Genomic DNA, 13763 nt, shown 5'->3' on the forward strand with positions numbered 1-13763 from the left:
TGGTGCGCCCCCGGATCCGGGCCCGGGGCCCCGCGCATCCCTGGGCCCGGCCCACCATTCCGGAGCCTGCCCGCCGCCAGACACAGCATCCTTTCTCCCCGAAGCGGCGAGGGCGGGAGCCGGGGGTCCCCCCGCGCACCCTCGGGGCCTGGCCGGGGCCGCCCTGGGAACGGAAGTCCCCCTCGGAGGGCGAGGGGCGGCCGGAGGACCTCTTCTGCCTCCCTCCCGCCCCTCTCCCTTTTCTGTTTTGTTTTTTTGTGGGTGTTTTTTTTTGGCTGCGGGTTTTCCTCTGGTGTGACTCCCTTCTCTGAACCGACCAGCAGGTGTGGGCCTCTTTTCATCTATTTTTGGAGCCATGAGGCCGCTCTCTCGAGCCGGCGGGAGGGGGGCGGGGTGCAGGAGGCCGCGTCGGGGGGCCGAGGAAGGCGGCTCGCGCCCGCGCTGGGAGCGCGCGTCAGGAGTGAAGCCGAGAGCGCGCGCGCGCCTGCCGTGAGCCGGGCCCGCGGCTCGCCCTCCGTCATGTGGACCCAACTTGGGAGATTTGGGGTGAGGTGTGTCCGGTGGCGGGTATCGAACTCAGCAGGTACTGTTCTTGCGAGCGGAATCCACAAGGTGGTAGTGTGGATTCTTCCTTTGATTTCTTTTTTTTCCTACTTGTTCAGTTGCGGGGAAACGGCTTTCTGTGCTCATAGCCTAGGCTGTCTGAAGGGGTCCCCTGGCTGACCCGGCTTCCACATCCTGAGCGCGCTGCGTTTAACGCATTTTGTGATGCGAGGTGGTACGAGCTAGCTCCTTTTCGGAGTCAGCCTTTAGCACGATTGAAGGGACGGGACGCAGAGGAAGAAAGAAAGAAAAAAGAAAAGAAAGTTTGGGGAGACTTAGTTATCCTGAGGGAGCAGAATTTCCAGTTTGTGTAGGGTTCTGCAGGCAACGTAGGAGTGCGTGCATAAGGCATCGTTGGTAGGTATATACTTCAGCTAGAAATTAACCGGGGCTTCAAGACCTGACTTTGCATCAGAACAAAGCAACCTCAGGTGCTAAGAGAACGGCGTAGTTTGAATGGCGATGCTTAGCGTTTTTCCTAGAGAATGAGAGAGCCCGGAGAAAGGGTCCTGTGGCACAGAAATCTGCATCCTTCTGGGGGCAGATTGAGGGGCTGGGGAATTTTTCATGCCTTTAGTTGCCTTTAGTGGGCTTTGGAAAGAGGTTAACAGCCAGCCTTGAAAATCCTCAGGGTAGATTTCCTCGTGTAGATGCAGCAGAAGGGTGTGTGTGTGTGTGTGTGTGTGTGTGTGTGTGTGTGTGTGTGTGTGTGTGTGTGTGTGTGTGTGTAGGGGGTGGTGGGTGTTTTGGCACATGGCTGCATTCATCCCTTAATTCCAGATTTTAAAAATGCATCCCTAAAGTAAGAACATAAGAATCTCACCGAGGCCTCTGCAAATATTTATTTTTTTTCTAGATTAAAACTTCAATATTCTATTACCCAAAGAAATGTACTTGGAGATATATCTATATATCTATACTATATCTATCTCTCTATATATAGAGATATATATTTGGCAATTTTAAAGAATATTTTCCTTGACATGTAAGAAAATCATGAGGGCCAATAAGTAGCAAGTGGAAAATTACTTCATCAGTTTTAAATTACTGGATTAAAATGACAGGTTTAATTTTTTGGAAACCAGAATGATTTCGAGCAGGGAGTTAATGATAATTGCATTTTCATACTAATGGCTGTGCTTTGATGCTGTTTTCAAGGTGTTTTGACACGTTTTTCTTTGGTGGAAGAATTGTTGCTTTCCTTTGTATTTTTTTTTCCCCTAAATAAAAAGAGTGCTGAATGTACATTTGGCCCTAAACCCAGCTAATTTATACCCAAATCTAAAAATAGATATGATACTTGATAAGTGACGATTTGCTACATAAGGTAGATAGAGCAGGTATTGCCACGCTCTGAAATTTACAAGTGAATAGACCTGGGCAATATAAAAGTTCTCTTTCTGGGGCCTGGAATGTAGACCCGCAGTAAGTATGTGGGGGTTTTCTTTATTTCTGAACTTGGCCTTTTCATGTTTTTTTCCTTTGTAGTAATTTGTGGAAAGCTTCTTGGTCTCTGTACAAAGATGAGAGTGTTTCCTCTCTATACACATTACATTGCTTTCAGAATGTGCAAGCGTCTCTTTAAGAACTCTTTAGAATATTGTGCTTTGATGCCTGGACCACAACAAAAAAACCCAGAGAGGGTTCTCACAAAAGTAAATATTCAAGTGCACAGAGTCTGGCGTGGCTTTACTGTTCTTCCGTTTTAATTGGTACTCCAGATTCTAAACCTTTATTGCACAGCTAGGTATTGTCAACAATACAACCTGTTGACAGAATTGATGTGATTCCAGTGAAGCCACCGTATGAAAATATTTAAAGTCCTTTAATGCCGTCACCCTGATGACAGGCTTCTCTGGTTAAAATATACTTAAATTCCAAACCCGCTGAGAGCTGATTTTTGTATGTGAAAGTCAAGGGCAAGGAACGGAGTTTTAATATATCAACCACAACCGTATACTTTCTATAATGCTCTTGATGCTTAAGAGTATACATTTATTCCCAAATGAGAAAAATACGCTCAGGGTTTAGTTTAAGTCAGTTGCCCAATTAAAAAAAAATATATCCTGGATACTGTATCTTTTCAGAAGAGACACTTCATTTTCCGCTTAATTATGTTAAAAAATTCGAAGACAGACTAGGCCTTGGATGTAGTGGCAGCTGATTTCTTAAACTTGTCAGCTACCAGTTTCAAACCAGATATTCCGCTTTGGGCCGGATAAGGGGAGACAGTGAAAAATCTCAAAATTGAGCCCACGTGGTTCTAGGCAATTAGGTCATCTGTTGTGGGCTGCAAACCATTCATGGGCCATTCACGCCATGAATATTTTCCAGTTTTGTCATTTTTCTCTAAACAACCTACATTTGGCCTTTCAAAGCCTCTTCTGTTCTGTGCTCCGTGAGTGGCGGGATGGGAAACCCTTCCTCCTTTTTCTTGGGGGCGGGCAGAGTAGGACAAATGAATAAGGGAGAAAAAAACAGTGGGACCGCCTAGAAGTTTGAGGTTGGCCATTTATAGGCTTTGAACAAATACCTCTGAGAAGGATTGATTCTGCAGTGGGTATACGACACAAAAAGGAAATAAAGGACTCATGAAATCAGCACATGAGTGGAGAATAGCCAGGCCACTTAGGGCTCTGATTTCAGACTTCAGACATTCACTGTTGAGATCACCTGCCCCAGGTGTGTGTGGAACCCCTGAGCGCCACCTGCCTGTGGAAATGGGCCAGTTTCCAGAATGAGCATCTTCTCTGCACCAGCCCCCGGCCCCCCTGCACCTCCCAGAAGGGGTGCCTGACCGAACATGAACCAGACCCCAACAAACGTGAAATGTACAGTAAGGTGAGGTTTTGTTGAATTGATTCCAGAGGAGAAAAGAGTAACCGTGTTAGGGAAGAAGTGAGGAAGAATAAACCCTACAGGGCCTCACTGGAGGCAGATCTTTATTTCAGGATGGTATTAAGGAAATGACATGTGCTTTCGCAGCTCTTTGGAAATGAAGGGAAAGAACCCAGAGTTTTGTTTGGTGGTCTTATTTAAAATGTGTGTGGTATGAATAGTGATTTACCAAGGTAACAGAGCGCTCTTTTTTGGATGGCAACTGGACCTTCTTGTTTTGCTGTGTTGATATCGGTGATCATTTTGGTTTCCAGAGGCTAATCCCTGATTGGATGATGAAGTCGTCCTTCCATCGCAAAGTCATCATCCCAAGGGTATGTTTTTTTATTTTATTGCTTTGTGGTAAAAACGTGTGACACGAGAATCCACTCTACTGTGCACGTAAACACGTGTTTAAGTGCACAGTATAGTCCTGTGGACTGTAGGTCCAATATTGTGCAGAAGATCTAGAAGATACTCATCTTGCTTTATCTAAACTTTATGACCTTTGATTCGTAACTCGCCATTTCCCCCTGACAACCCCCATTCTACTCTTTCGTTCTGTGAAATGGACTCTCTTGGGTTTCTGCAGGCATCCACCCTCATCCCAACTCATCTCTCATTTTTTTTTTAAATTGGAGTATAGTTGTTGTGTTTCAGGCGTACAGCGAAGTGATTCAGTTATACATATATATGTGTATATTCTTTTTTCAGATTCTCTTCCCGTATAGGTTATTACAAAACACTGAGTGTAGTTCCCTGTGCTCTACAGGAGGTTCTCATTGTTGATCTATTTTATATATATATATAGTGGTGTGTATCTAATCCCAAACTCCTAATTTATCCCCCCCACCGCTTTCCCCTTTGGTAACCGTTTTTGCTTTTGTCTGGCTGGTTGGATCTTTTTTTCCGGGGGGGGTGGGGCGGTGTTGGGGGCAGAAGTCGTATTTTGCCAAGTGCACTTCTTTGAAATGGGGAATTTCACCTCCGATGTTTCTACATGAAAAAGAACGTTGGTTAAGCTTTTGGATCCTTAAAAAAAAAAAAAAGAAAGTGAAAGAAGCTGTGATGGGCAGTGATGAGAGGTGTATTAACCGTGAGTCGCTGTTTATGTTTGCGAGGCATGGAAAAGATCTCTTTGGTTGTGTTCTTACAGCGGTGATGGGATTTGCACATGGTGTCAGTTTCCGGGTTTCATCTATCAACATCACCAGTGTTTGGTTTAGACCCGTGGCAGGGACGTGGATTATGTGACCTTGACGGTCCGCCAGCTTTAGCTACTCAGCCCGCAGTGTCAAACCGCGGTCTCAGAAACAACCAATGGGGATGGGGGTGTGCGGGGGCATTGGGGAGGTGTGTATGTGGAGACCAGAACCCACTGAGATGGAGTGCCTATAGTGTTTTCAGTTTTTTCCTACTCGAGTACCCTCTGTGAATGGGCCAGGTGGTGGGCAGCGCTGAACTCATTTTTAAAAAGTTTAAGTTGATTTACATAATTCTATTAGTTTCAGGTGGACAGCATAGTGATTCCATATTTTTACAGATTATACTCCATCAAAAGGTATTTTGAAATAATGACTGTAGTTCCCTGTGCTGTACAATGTATCCTTGTGGCTTATGTGTCTTATACATAGTGGTTTGTACCTCTTTTTAATTGAAGGGTAGTTGATTTACAGTGTTGTGTTAGTTTTAGGTATACAGCAAAGTGTATTCTGTTTGTATTCTATGTGAGTCTGTTTCTGTTTTGTAAATAAGTTTGTTTGTATCCTTTTTTTAGATTCCACATGTAAGTGATATCATATGATATTTGTCTTTCTCTGTCTGACTTACTTAGTATGATCATCTCTAGGTCCATCCATGTTGCCGCAAATGGCATGATTTCATTCTTTTTATGGCTGAGTAATATTCCATTGTATACATGTACCCCATCTTCTTTATCCGTTCATCTGTCGATGGACATTTAGGTTGCTTGCATGTGTTGGCTATTGTAAATAGTGCTGCTGTGAACATTGGGGTGCATGTATCTTTTTGAATTAGAGTTTTTGTCTTTTCTGGATGTATGCCCAGGAGTGGGATTGCAGGCTCACATAGTAACTCTATTTTTAGTTTTCTGAGGGGCCTCCGCACTGTTCTCCATAGTAGCTGCACCAATTTACATTCCCACCGAAGGCGCAGGAGGGTAGTTTGTACCTCTTAATCCCCTATCCCTATCTTGCCCCTCCCCCTTCTCTTTCTGCACTGGTTACTCGTTTGTTCTCTCTGTATCTGTGAGTCTGAGGAAACACGTTTTTTCAAGCATATAAAGTATGTCACTGTTAACTGCTTTTCTCACGCGGGTGCATACTCCCTCGTGGCCTAAAGGCATGTGGTAAGAAGGGAAGCGTGTCTGTGTGTGTCTGTTTATATTTATACACATAGGTATGCCTGCATGCACCCGCATAACCAAGAGCAATTTCTTGCATCAAATGTTTTTTCTCAGCCACGGCAACGCATTAGATCAAAACAAAAAAACAAAGTACCAAAATGGAAAATGAGATTTTTGTCTTTGTCATTTTCCATTTCTTCTCTCTGTCATTCACCGAACATAAGTGATACTAGAAAATTCATGATGTAAGTTACCTGAGACGGACCTGAAAAGACTCCTCATTGGAGGGGGAAGACATTAGTTTACAGTGTTGCGTTAGTTTCGTGTGTACAGCACAACGCTTCAGTTATACATATGTAGGCATATTCTTTTTCATGTTCTTCTCCACGATGGTTTATGACAGGATACTGAGGCCTAAATGATTTGAGAGTGCATGTTGAGGGGCAAGCATCTGCTTTCTCTAACTTTCCCTGAAGCTTTCTCTTCTGATGTGAGTAGGAGATTCTTACAAGGTATCATCGTAAGGTCCAGGGTGAAATAACCTATATGGTAGGAGTGATAACACGCTGCCCTTTTATGTCCATCCATACTCCTCCAGGTTACATACTGGGATGGAGACATTGACAATGTTTGCAAGGATCACACTGGACACTCTTTTTTTAAAAAGGCGAAACTAAATAGCCCTTTTATCTGCCTGGTAGGAGATGCACGCCTTGGTGTCTCTTGGTAGGTAAGGGCTCTGTGGAGAGGCTGTCGCCATCAAAAGCTCCTGGCGCAGTCGAAGAAGCATCGTATCAGCACAGCAGACGAACCCAGAGTTCACTTGCCGTGAACACCGAGAAGCTGGAAGTCCCCAAAGTTGAGAAGTTCATAATAGTCTCTTTGTGGTTTGGGGTCCCTGCCTTCCCGCACTCCCTTTGCATGCCAGTTTCACATGCAGCACTCATCCACGGTGCACCTACCGAGAAGCACGGACACACCCCAGCTCACAGGAAGGCCACGGCAGCCGTGAATTGAGCCCAGAGGATTTCCTCTCCTGGGTTGTCACTTTGCCCACGGGCTCAGGTTCTTTGGAACTAGGATTGCACGTAGACTGCAAACAGGCGTAGGTCCCTGACATGTCAGTAGGCTGGCGTGTGGACCCAAGTGGTCTCAGGACAGTTAGAGCCACAACATCACAAAGCTATTTCTTGCGTAGGGTCGTTTTATTGTCAGATCATATCTAGAAAGACTTCATCCTCTAAACTAGCTAAATTTCATTTAAATATGTATGTATATAATTATTACTATGTTGTATTTCTATATTTATATAATTATGTGTATACACGATGCATTTTTTAAGTTGAAGTTTAGTTGATTTACAATGTTGTGTTAGTTTCAAGTGTACAGCAAACTGATTCATATATATATATATATATAGATAGATAGATATAGATATACACTTTTTCAGATTCTTTTCCCTTACAAGTTATTACAAAATATTGAGTCTAGTTCCCTGTGCTATACTGTAGGTCCTTGTTGGTTATCTATATATAGTATACACTATGTGTTTTATATATTTGTATTTGCATACAATTTATATAATTGATCACAGACTCATCAAAACGTGCTTTATTTTACTTTATTATTTTTTATAAAAAATATTTATCTATCTATTTATTTATTTATTTGGCTGGGTCGGGTCTTATGTGCAGGATCTTCGTTGTGGCGTGATCTTTCGTTGTCACATGCGGGATCTCTCTCTTTTTTTTTTTTTAGTTGCAGCATGCAGGATCTAGTTCCAGGGATGGAACCCGGGCCCCCTGCATTGGGAGTGCCTAGTCGTAACCACTGTGCCACCAGGGAAGTCCCAAGACATGCTTTATCTTAAAATTCATTGGAGAGCCTTTATGCAGATAATGAAAATAATTCATTTAGCCATGCAGTGTGTTATATAAATATTATTGTGTATTACATAATGTATATACATATTTAACTTACATAAGAACTAAATGTATATACATAAAATCAGGGCTTCCCTGCTGGCGCAGTGGTTGAGAGTCCGCCTGCCGATGCAGGGGACGCGGGTTCGTGCCCCGGTCCGGGAAGATCCCACATGCCGCGGAGCGGCTGGGCCCGTGAGCCATGGCCGCTGAGCCTGCGCGTCCGGAGCCTGTGCTCCGCAACGGGAGAGGCCACAACGGTGAGAGGCCCGCGTACCGCAAAAAAAAAAAAAAAAAAAATTAATACAAGTAGAGACTATATATATAGATGGATGAATAGATAGTTCGATGTGCATCTTCCAGAAGAAACTGTGTCACATCTGGTAAGACCACTTCCAGGCTGGTCCCCAGAATCTACATTTAATGGTCCACAGAAACTACCTCTTCGCCTTCAAGTGAAGTTGAGGCGTTATTAATGTTACTATGGTAACAAGCATATTCAAGCCCTCACTGAAACATAATTAGTAAGCAACCTCATGTCAGTGGGAACATACGTATCAAGTCAAGCCCTGTATCTTTCCTGCCTGGACGGATAGGCGTCTTCTGCCCCTAGAACACAAGACCCGAGAATCTATCTCAGCAGGACAGACGCCACAGTAAATCAGTGCTGCCCGCCACGGGCACGGCTTGGTGGTGGTGGCTGCCGTGCCTCTCCATCTGAGCATCTGTGGGCTAGATCCTGTGGGCTAGGTGTCTCGTGTGGCCTTGCTCAAGATGGGAAATCAATGTGGTAGGCTCGGGAATGGAGCTCCTTAGCCTTGGCAAGAAAGAAATTCAGTGACTGAGGTATACGCATCCTTTTTCTGGAAACTAGCTTCTGACTCCTGTTCCTTCTTTCATTCATCACTTTTCTTGAGCATGTCCAAGTTGCAAGCCTGGAAGGAAATTTAGCCCTGGTAATGTTGAGATGATTTAGGCATATGCTGCCTTAAAAATCCTTGCCTGTGTGTGAATGTTCATAAATAAGTTGTTAAGATATTTAGTTCACGTGTGTATCACCCCTTCCTGTTTTCTGGGACGTATTATGGACTTTTCCTTCTTTAATCTCTCCCCGCCTCCCCCTCCCTCCCCCTTCTCCCCCTCCCCTTCCTCTCTCCCCCTCCCCTTCCTCTCTCCCCCTCCCCCTTCCTCTCTCCCCCTCCCCCTTCCTCTCTCCCCCTCCCCCTTCCTTTCTCCCCCTCCCTCTTCCTCTCCCTCCCTCCCCCTTCCCCCCTCCCCCCTCACTTTCTTCTGTTTGCTGACTGATGAGAACTCAGAGGTCCTTAAAGCATTAAAGGACCAATGAAGGTAACTAGATAGAGAATAATTCTTTCCATCAGTCAGGAAAGAATAGAAAAATGAAATGGCAAAGAAGATTTTCCAGGACAACTTAATAGAATTCTTCACATGCCCTATTTGTTTAGCTGCTTATATTTTTAAAAGTTGTCAAACCGTATATTTGTGAAACATTAATTTTCATTTTAAGTAAATTGTGTGAGCGAATACATATTTAAACAGATTACTTTGATTCAACAGAGAATTGAGGGCCCATCAAATATTTTTTTTAAACATAAGGTAGTGGATCTAGCCTCATTAATTAATGACTGTATTCTATGGTCGTTATAAAACTCAATAAGCAAGTTAGACATTTCAGCTTTTTTGTGATAATGAAAAATATCATGAATTCTGATGTACTGGAGTCTCAAAGATTGTCAAATCACAGATAATGTTCTCAAACTCCACCACCCTTCGTATAATCTATTTTTCAGCTAGTTAAGGTCTTTGTCAGGAGCTCCCAAATCAGGGATTGTCTGTTTTTAAAATTTATTTTACTGAAGTATAGTTGATTTACAACGTTGTGTTAATTTCTGCTGTACAGCAAAGCGATTCTGTTAAACGTATATATTCAATCTTTTTCGTATTCTTTTCCATTACAGTTTATCACAGGATATTGAGTATAGTTCCCTGTGCTATACAGTAAGACCTTGTTGTTTCTTTGTTGTTGTTTGTTTGTTTTCTTTTTGCGGTATGTGGGCCTCTCACTGTTGTGGCCTCTCCCATTCTACAGTTGTGGAGCACAGGCTCCGGACGCGCAGGCTCAGCGGCCATGGCTCACGGGCCCAGCCACTCCGTGGCATGTGGGATCTTCCTGGACCGGGACACGAACCTGTGTCCCCTGCATCGGCAGGCGGACTCTCAACCACTGTGCCACCAGGGAAGCCCAGACCTTGTTGTTTATCCATCCCATATATAATAGTTTGCCTCTGTTAATCCCAAACTCCCAGTCTTTCCCTCCCCCAGCCCCCCTCCCCCTTGGCAACCACAAATCTGTTCTCTATGTCTGTGAGTCTGTTTCTGTTTTGTAAATAAGTTCATTTGTATTATTTTAGATTCCACAGAGTGATATTGTATATTTGTCTTTCTCTTTCTGACTTATTTCACTTAGTTTGGTAATCTCTAGGTCCATTCATGTGGCTGCAGATGGCATTATTTCGTTCTTTTTTATAGCTGAGTAGTATTCCATTATGCATATATACCACATCTTCATTAAGTGATTTTCTTTTAGAGAGGCTCCCAGATCAAATAATTGGGAGCCTCTCTAATACCTGTCATACCCCTGTCTTGACTTCTACATGGAAAACAGACACATTAAGGACTCGAAGAGCCTCACACTGATGGATTCAGGAGACATAGCATAATTTGAGATTCTTTGGAACAAGTGTTACCCAAATTACCTAACTGGAATCACATAGCAGGCTTCCATGACATCTTACTGACACAGAGGTAAGGGGATCTAAGATTACTTGAAAGTGTTTAAATTGCCAAGGGAATCTGGAAAAATGAACTGACTGGTATTTTTGTTTGTTTGTTTCATTCACTTATCCAGCATTGATTGAGGGCTGAGACATGGGGTAGATGAAGAAGACCAGGTTGTTTATCTTTCATGTACTATCCATGTGACAAAGCCCCCCAGGAAAAATAGTGTGTGGGGGATGGGTGGGCACGACAAGACAGGAAACAGACTCAAAGTTAACAACAAAGAAGTTTTCTGTCTCTGGAGGGTGTGTGTGTGTCTGTGTGTCAGTGTGTTGTATTGGGTGTGTGTTGAATTTCTCATGTTCTGTATCCAGTGTTAAGGAAAATAACAACTTAATTCAAATCTTTTTTAAGTAGTTGAAGGCAAGATCAGTAGGGCCATACAGCTGAAATATCGAGAAGGTAGGGAATTTTATAATTTTCAGCGGGAGATGACATACCTTCAAATTTTTAGCTTCTTCAACAGCACAGGCTACTAGGGTTAATTAGCAAAGAGATGATTTGGTGAAGGATCAGAGGATTAACCAGGGGCTTCGGGGAAAAGAAGGCTACATGTCCTCGTGGATGCCCGGGATGGTACCCGTACCCCAGCCCTTAGCTAGCAGGCTGGGTCTGTCTGCGTTTACATCTTGTATCATTACCCGCGAGCCAAGCTTACGCTGGAATAGTTCAGATCACAGTACAGAAAATTATTTGGAACAGGTACTCCTGGAGAACCAGAACCATGGGAAAGGAGAGGACATTTTGAAAACAAAAACCAAATACAGAACACAAGGCACAAACCTTCCTTACGGATTGACCTTTGCCTCTTAGCACAGAGCTGAGGGTTAGCAGCTGTGATGTCACCCAGCAGGCCAGGCAGGAGAAAAGACTTCTCCCTGAATACGAGGGTCAGGGAAAAGTAACAGTTACACAAAGTTAAATAGTAGTTAAAATGAGAAGACGAAGTTATCAGACAGAGAAGCTATGATGGCAACACAGAATGGGGAAGAAATGTGAGTGTGTTAAGAACATAAAACCAACCAGCCTCAGTGAAAGGGTGATAGGTAGGTGAGTTGTAGATGCGTCACAATAGAGCTGTTATAAAAATACGACAGTGGAGGAGAGTCTTAATGCCTATCCCGGGAAAAATCCCATCTCAGTACGCGTCTTCGGACAATTTTGGTTCATGGTGGAAATCATGGAAACAGCAGCATATTATGGGGAGAAACGCGTACTTTACACGTTGCTTCGCTTCGGATTTGAGTGGAGGTGTTTCGTGATGATTCTGCTAAAACAATTTCACAGATAAAGTGATGTCCACGAATTTATGTGATGATTATATTGATTGAAAAGTCTCCCTTTGATGAATAACAAGAATCAGCTGTTAAAATTTATCAAAATTATATTAAAATAACATCAGTAAGCATGTGTCTTAATTTCACAGGTTTTGGGGTGTTTAATCTGATCACATCCAAATTGATAAGAGATTACTCAGTTCTATGAATATATGTATAAAATACCAGGATACATGTTGGCCATTTGTAGAGCCAGCAAATTTCTTGTTCATTTAGATGTGACCGGATTAAATCAGTAGATGTATGTCTATATATAATTGACACATATAAATTATATAAACACATACATATATATTGACATATGTATAAATATTAATAGCTAACTTTTTATCGTGGCACATGTCTTCCTGAAGATTTAAATAAAAAGACAATAGTTTCTCTGCACTGTGCAATACCATAACAGAATCAGCAGAAAAATCCAAATGCATTATTTGTATTGACAGAACTTGACTGTTAACATTTCTATTGCTAAATCATTCCAAGATGTGTATTTACCTTTTCTCTCTTTAAATGTCACTGAAGGAAGAAAAAAGTGAAAGGGGAAGGAATTTGAAAAATTATATTTCACTGTGAACTGTATCTCCCCTCCCCTCCCCCCTGTATGCTGTTAATTTAGAGAAATCACAACCCAGTCTTTTTTTTTTTTTTTTAACACTGGAATGTTAGTATCTATTTATTTAATAGGGTCTTATGAAGGTAAAATGAAAGAAGGGTATTGAAATTGCTTTGGAGATAAACCTCCTTTTGAAAATGCCCCAAATGCGATTAACATTTTTATCAGGTTCAAGAATTAAAGAACACAGTGTTGGGGCTTCCCTGGTGGCGCAGTGGTTGAGAGTCCGCCTGCCGATGCAGGGGACATGGGTTCGTGTCCCGGTCTGGGAGGATCCCACATGCCGGGAGCGGCTGGGCCCGTGAGCCGTGGCCGCTGAGCCTGCGCGTCCGGAGCCTGTGCTCCGCAACGGGAGAGGCCAGAACAGTGAGGGGCCCACATACCGCAAAAAAAAAAAAAAAAAAAAAGAACACAGTGTTTGTATTCATTTGCCAGGATTGTTGTAACAAAATACCACAGACTGGCTTAGACAACAGAAATGTATGGTCTTAGGGTTTTGGAGGCCAGAAGTCTGAGATCAAAGTGTCCACAGGGTTGGGTCCTTATGAGCCTGTGACGGAGAATCTGTTCTGGGCTTCTTTCCTAGCTTCTGGTGGATGCCTGTCATCTTTGGTGTTCCTTGCACAGCCCAGTCTTAAAACCCACAGCGTCTAATGGGGCCTAAGGGCATCCCTGAAGCGTGGAGCTGAGCCCAGGGGAGTTGAGTCACACCTAGGTGGGCATCCCCGATTTACTGGTGTTGAAACAACTATCTATTCCCAAGCGATGGTCCTTACTTCTTCCGGTTTCCCTTGAGGGTGGCCTTTCTTCAGAGGGAATTACCCACATGTTGCTGCGGATGTCACTGCCAGGGTAGGGGAGCAGGTGGCTCCCTCTGGGTCTCAGTGGTGCTGGGATTCTCACCGGAGCAGGTCAGATGAAACACAGCTGTTTCCCCTCCTTGCTGTTCCTCCTCTGGTCTGATATCCTTACAAACCTACTCATCAGGAAAAACAAATCCTCTCTTCAAATTAAAAACAGTATTCAAGGCCTTCTCTGATGGCGCAGCGGTTGAGAGTCCGCCTGCCGATGCATGGGACACGGGTTTGTGCCCCAGTCCGGGAAGATCCCACATGCCACGGAGCGGCTGGGCCCGTGAGCCATGGCCGCTGAGCCTGCGCGTCCGGAGCCTGTGCTCCGCAATGGGAGAG

The 13763-nt window shown here is 43.7% G+C and overlaps 1 protein-coding gene across 8 annotated transcripts in view; it reads left to right on the top strand.

Moving 5' to 3' along the window:
* LOC117310287 (neuroligin-4, X-linked-like) overlaps window positions 1-13763 on the top strand; it is a 345163-nt gene that overhangs the window by 2086 nt on the left and 329314 nt on the right. The window contains exons 1-2 of one of the 8 annotated variants that reach the window (XM_033849536.2): window positions 460-583; window positions 3756-3815. The exons of 6 other annotated variants lie outside the window; for them this stretch is intronic. The gene's annotated coding sequence lies outside the window, so the exon portion shown is untranslated. Of the gene's footprint in view, window positions 1-459; window positions 584-3755; window positions 3816-13763 lie in introns of those variants that run through there. One more of the 8 variants, XM_033849537.2, reaches the window with a different exon arrangement.

Source organism: Tursiops truncatus, chromosome X, assembly GCF_011762595.2.
Source record: "Tursiops truncatus isolate mTurTru1 chromosome X, mTurTru1.mat.Y, whole genome shotgun sequence".
Lineage (NCBI taxonomy): Eukaryota > Metazoa > Chordata > Mammalia > Artiodactyla > Delphinidae > Tursiops > Tursiops truncatus.